Source organism: Olea europaea, chromosome 20 (genome assembly GCF_002742605.1).
Source record: "Olea europaea var. sylvestris chromosome 20, O_europaea_v1, whole genome shotgun sequence".
NCBI lineage: Eukaryota > Viridiplantae > Streptophyta > Magnoliopsida > Lamiales > Oleaceae > Olea > Olea europaea.
This window is the reverse complement of record NC_036256.1, coordinates 4,256,437-4,263,317: the sequence shown is the minus strand read 5'-3', so window position 1 is coordinate 4,263,317 and position 6,881 is coordinate 4,256,437. Positions and strand designations below refer to the sequence as shown.

The following is a 6,881-nucleotide window of genomic DNA, read 5'->3' as shown; positions in this document are numbered from 1 at the left end:
GCTAACATGAATTTTGATAGATTGAGGTTGGTAACTGAACTTGCAGATGTTGGTAGACAGCGTGAAGCTGTACTTGCAACTTACATGCCAGAGGAGTGCGGAAGCTTTAAGAGATTCTGTGAGCTTGTCGGTCATCTAAACCTTTTGGCTTTATTTCTCCCAACTTTCTGAGAGAAAGCTTCCTTATTAGACACTCACTGTTGTTTGGGTTGCAGGTAGGACCTATGAATATTACTGAATTCAAATACAGATATAATTCTGATAAAGAGAAAGCTCTAGTACTATACAGGTAAGAGCACCGTTATAATTGTAAGTTGATCAGGTCTGTCACTTTAATGAGATATCAACTGAAAGTGTTCCTTCTCCCCCATACGGACTAATACTCCGAGGTTTTCCAAATGGAGTGCCACTTTGGATAGCTGGAAGTTATTAATTTTTAAAGAAAACAAAACATGCACTGAAGGTCAAGTACCCACAAATTCAAAATTAAAATAAGAATTTATGTAATGTTTAGAAAACCTTTTCTTATTGTAAATTTTAATATTCACGCTTCTGGGAAAGTTGACCATAATATGCACCGGGCTAGAGTTTATCCTGATTTAAACTTAGGACAAGAATTCGACAATCTGTAATGATCCAGGAGGATAAGTTCTTCTAGATGACTATCTTTTCCTTTTTTCTACAGTGTTGGCCTTCACACAAGATTAGAACTTGAAGCAATGGTGGAGAGGATGAAATCAGCTCAGCTACGAACCATTAACCTTACAAATAATGACCTGGTCAAAGACCATTTACGACACCTGGTAATTGTCTTTTTGAATCTTTCTGTCTTCTTATGTAAGCACATTGTTTATCTGATTTGTATGCACGAATCTATGCTAAACATTATTATTTAACTTTGTCGAAAGATACACTGATCGAAAACCCATTAATTTCTTACAAAACCTAATCTCCTGTGAAGCTACTAAGCATGTCAGGCTTTCTACATCATGATTATCCGCGTGCCGCATATTACATGTATGCAATATACAACAATATTATGTTGTTTGGATTAGGGAATTGCAATTTATTCTTATAGTGTGTCGTGTTTTAAAATTTGTATGCAGCATACCGATTTGTGCTCTGAAGCTCAAAATCTTCATGGAGGAATGAACTAGGCTACTTAGATATTGATGCATTTGGTCCTCTATACTTTGCATTTAGAATAGATTATCTATAAGGTATTTAATGAATGAGGACTACTTGCATTATTAAATGTAAATGGATATCAGTTTTGTTCTTAATGACAAGGCAACTAGAGTTTCTTTGACTTCCACTTGGAAAGGATATTGCATGGAGTATCTGATTATGCATTATATATCGGGTAAGTACGTGTGTGCTGACTTCATTTTGGATCTCTTTCAGATGGGAGGCCGATCAAATGTTAAAGATGAGCTTCTTTGCCGTTTCGTTTTTCCTGAAAGGCCAGGAGCTTTGATGAAATTTTTGGATGCTCTGAGTCCACGTTGGAATATAAGTTTGTTCCATTATCGGGGACAGGTTGCTTCTCTGAACTGTCTGCTTTTATCATTTTAGTCCATATTTTACTAGCACAATTCATCTTGTCACTGTATGTATAGGGAGAAACTGGAGCAAATGTGTTAGTTGGTATTCAAGTTGGTCACACTGAGATGGATGAGTTCAGGGACCGTGCAAACAGTCTTGGATACGAGTATGAACTAGAAAGCGATAATGAAGCGTCCAGCTTCTGATGCGATGAATAAGGTTGCCTTGTTATGTAAGAGTGCTGTGACATCCTAAGCAGGTTATTTTTTTAGCTTTCTAGCAGATTTCCTAAGAGATTGTACTTGTTGCCACTATCATATCTGGAGCAGAGAAGTGAGGTACGGCTTTTATCCTTGTTCCTTTGTTCAGAATGTACCGTCATTTCCTCCTGGCAATTGGAGGATATGAGGTCAAGTCTCTAGATTTTTTAATCGGGTGGAGAGTGTTAAGCTCAGCTCTTTGTATAACAATATCTATATAGTAGCAAAGGAGTTTATTTCTGCTTGCAACAAATCTCTTTTAATAAACTTTATTTATAGAGGTTTGACATACTTGAGAGTTCGATATGGCATGCTCTCTGTTTTCATATGCAAAACATAATCTAGGTAGTAAGGCAACAATCATTATGGCTTCAACTAGGCCTGTACTCTTCTTGTTTTGCCATCAAGTCTCTATTTTTCTATGGTAAAAATTTGACTTTTCAGGACTTTTGTAAAAGATTTTTTCTTTAATATGTATATCATGAAGAAGACTGCTTAATGTAACGATGAGTCGAGTTGCATAAATACACAATCATTTTCTGATACTCGTTACCTTGTGATAATTCTTAAAGAGTTGCTTGTGCATATGAAATCAATCCTACTACAAGCACAGCATATGGAATTAGCTGGCAATATTGCTCATTTTTTGCATTCATGCACGGCCACTTTCTTCGCAAGATGAGAGTAAACTTCTCTGCTATGTAATGTTGATAAGATATCTGAGTCACACAAAACGGGTCTTGCTCATTTACATGCATATAAAATCTTCTACATAGGGTAGAGAGTTAAATTTGCTTGCATAGAACGAGTTGACTTTCAAGCATCTTACATCTGTACTTAGCATGGCAGTAAAGGTGTGAAGGGGTTGCACCTGGCTGGCCTTGCCCGTCTCACCTTTGGACCTTGCACGGCCTGTGGGTGAGCCTGGCCTGGCTCACCTATTCTTTGGACTTTCTATGAGAGTCTGTAACCTCTCATAGGGTAGAATTCTTGAATTCAAATTGAGGGATGTGATTGAATGTCCGAGGGGTAAGATGGACACAAGTTCATGAATGATATAACGACTTAGGCACAGAGACTCGGGTCATTACAATATAACTTGTGGTGGTAGTGGGCAGAGTCGGAAACTATTCTTGGAAATCAAGGATGCTACAAAATAGAAAGATTGAATTTAGATGTTAAAAGAATTATGCTGGGGGATGATTTGTGCAATTTCCCAAATTAGGAGTTTACACCGGACTTCTTCCTCTCTTGATTTTTATGCCTTTAGCTTTAAGAAATTTGTAGGAAATTTCATCCTTTCTTGTCGCTTCCTATTTCATCAAAAGTAATACAACTCCTAATTTTTTAAGTACGTGAAGGCCAATAAATTAAGGATGTGTTTTATTACATTTATTTTCCATGAAAAATATTAGTTTTCCATCCAAATTCTTACTTGGAGTGTCTGATTGCTATTTTTTTCATGAAAAATATTTTTCGACTTTTGAAAATATGCATAATTTTTCTTATTTAACGAGTGGAAGACTTTCCACGTAAGAGCTACATAAAAGGAGCGAGAAAGAGAGCATAATACTTGTCTTTACGCGAGCAAGGAAGACATTTTTCTTGGGTAGATGTTGTTTTTGTTTTCCACAAAAGATGAAAAATATTTTTTTTTAGATGATATTTTTCATGTCAATCAAACACAGAGTAAGAATTGGCCAAATTCAGAAAACGGGAAGAGTGGCCACTATTGATTATTTTGGAATAAAAACTCCTAGTCACTAAATTTATGGTTTCGTTGCAATTCAACTGAACTTCGTTTGCTTCATTAAATAATAATAATATAAAATCAAAATATATCCACAATACGTCTATAATTTATTATTATTATACTAATAATAATATAAAATCAAAATATACGCACAATTCGTTAATATTAATAATATAAAATCAAAATATACGCACAATATGTCTATAATCTATGACAATTTTCTGTAGCCGATGATTGTAGCCATTGACCGTTGTCATTAATGGTCGACTACTTGCAATAGAGCAATGATTATTTTTGACTTTGTATCAACAACAAATAAACACATGTACAATATAAAAATATCAGTTCTCTTTGGAAATGTCTTTGATTAAGCAATGATTATTCAAGGAGAAAGAAAATGCACCCAGCCGTCACTACCATACTATCAAATCATCAACTGTGAAATGATTCAAAACAAACCCCAACTTGGCAAATATTGGATCAAAATATTTCCATTATAAAAAGGGGAAATTGCAGCACATTTTCAATTTTTTGCGGATTTTACTCTAATCTTCAATTTGTGTCAGCGAAGATCCCTAACCTTTCATAAATATGCAGCTGAGGTCTAACTTGACAAAAACCGTCTATAAAACCATTAGTTGACCTAAAAAAACAAAAACAAAAATGGGGTAATTTGACTATTTTAAGAAAGGGTATTTTCGTCCATACTAAATTTTCCATTTGATTTAAAAACAACAAATTAAATATTCTAAAAAAGAAAAAAAAATCTACCCCCACCCCATTTTCCTCCCTTTCCTCAAACCAAACAATACTCAAAAACCGTTGCTGTTGCTGCTTATATCGTCAGATTATCACCATCTTCCTCCACCGTCCCATCTTGCTATGGTGCGCGTTTTAACAATGTTTGCCCCTTCCCATCTCCTTTATCCATCCCACATTAACATAAAAAACACAATCACCAGTTTTTTCTCGTATTTTTTCGAGACTATTTCCTTCGCTATCTTGCTAACTTGCACCTCAATCAAATTCTCCTCCATCACCAGCAGTTTTTGACCCTAGCCTAAATCCCCCAAACCATATCCTACCTTCGATAGAAGTTTTGTTTTTTGCTCAAATATGAGAACTTTTTGGTTTGCAACCTCAATGTAGCCTTGCTAACATATATCTCCACCACCTGCACAACAGATCTATCGATAAGAGACATTCGATTGGCTAACTGAAGATTTTTCTTGGGTGATGGTCCTCAAGAAGTGAAGGTGATTTTTTTTTTTATCATTTTTCAGCTTCATCCTCTACTGCAATAATGGATTTGATTTTGGTTTTTTCAACTTCGGCCTTCATTTTTTAGCTTCGACTATTTTTCATGGGTGATTATCCTCGAGGAGTGAAGGTGATTTTAGCTTCAAGGAGTGAAGGTTTTGGTTTTGATTTCTCAAGTGGTTTTGATTTTTTTTTCTTGGGAACCTAGGTAATGGATTTCTTCTGGTTAAGTTCTAATGAAGTGCATAAGGGATTAGAGTTTATAATAAAATGGGACCGTCGCAAGGCAAAATAATGGTTTTTGATTTCATGATAACTTCGAGTTTGTTCATTTTTGGCGAATTGCTAGTCTAATTTGATTGGAATCGAGCCAATGAATAAAGCTCAAAGCCTTTGGCCTTGATGCAAGGTCAATTTTGGGCAAAATCTATCGTTTAGGCCCTCGTTTAGGCGTTTTTGCTTTTTATTGTAATTTTTGTTTTTGCAATCTCTTTCCATAAAATTCGAATTTGTATTCTGTTTGTTGGAAGATGATCCTGAAGATGAGAATTTTCCATCTTAATAGTTACCTCATATTTTTCTATTTTTGGAAAAATATCTTTTTTACTCTATTTTTCGAATTTTGCTAGGTTTTTTTCTATTTAAAGCGTTGTAAACCCTTTGAGGCGACAGTTCTTGAATTCAATAAAAATTTTCTTGAGAATTTTCTCATTTTGTAATTGTTCATCTTTCCTATAATCTTCCGCTACGTCAAGGTCTTAGTGAAAGTGATTTTAGTGGTGGTGAGAAAGGGAAAAGTGGTAGCATTGGGTGCTAGCTGGCATCTTGTAGATGGAGGTGGCGATGATAGACAAGTGATGGAGCCATTGATGTCTTAGGGTTTGATTTTGGGTTGGGTTGGGGTGGGGTGGGAAGGTGACTTTTGGTTTTGATTTTTTCATTTTGATTTAATTATTTTATTATATAAAATATAAAATTACTATTTTAACCTTTTAAAATTGATCAAAATTTGGTCAAATCAACTAACGATTTTATGGACGGTTTTCATCAAGTTGGACCTCAACTGCATATTTATGAAAAATTAGAGGCTTTTGCTGGCACCAATTAAAAGTTAAGGTGAAATCTGTAAAAAAATAAAAAGGTTAGGGACCAATGCTATAATTTTCCCTTACAAAAATGGTGACGGAAGCTTCATGGAAAATCGAGTAAAATAGAAAGTAATGTGTTGCTTATTCAATTTTTGTCATTATAAATTAAATATATCAAAATCGAAGGGAGTCGGTAAGCTTTATGTGTCGAGTTGATAATTATGTGCTGAACTATCTTTGTAATAGTTTAGATGAAATAAATTTTGTTTTAATAAATTATTAACAATATGTCTTCAGGTTTTCTCAAGATTTAGACTAATTTATGATTTAAATAAACCAAATAGAAAATTATGTATGAATATGTTGAGAGAGAGAGAGAGAGAGAGAGAGAGAGAGAGAGAGAGAGAGAGAGAGAGAGAGATTATGACATGATTTATAAAATAATTAAGTAACGTTAGGTTGTATATAAAATCATTACCAAGAAAGCAGAAACTTAATTTGACGTAAAGATTGAATGCAGTATGTCTGTCTGTCTGTCTGCATGTTCAAGTTTGCTTTTACTTCATATTTAAGAAAATTTTAAAACAAATGAGGCAAAAAACATGTGCCTAATGATAATGCCCCATTAAAAAAAATATTTGTGGGTTTTTTGGCACATTTATTTACATGAAGAGAAGTGAAATACATATAAATAAATACAGTAAAATAATTTTTTAAAATTTTTCATTCGAAAATTTGTGGTCCGATATACAATGAATTGAGTCGAGCGTAAAATCTCCCTAACAAAGAACTAGCCAAATATCAATTATGTAAATGGAAAAAATATAAATTAATTTATATTTAGAACGAAATTCAAATATTTATAATTCGTAAGTCAAAAAAAAAAAAATTGTAAATGGAATTTATATTTGGAAAAAATTAAGTGGCTACCATATATCTTCAAGCCTCATATGGAAACGTATTCAAATCAAACTG

At 34.0% G+C, this 6,881-nt stretch overlaps 1 pseudogene; it reads left to right on the top strand.

The window, feature by feature from the left end:
- LOC111369460 overlaps window positions 1-2,096 on the top strand; it is a 4,092-nt pseudogene extending 1,996 nt beyond the window's left edge.
- Window positions 2,097-6,881: the final 4,785 nt, after the last annotated feature.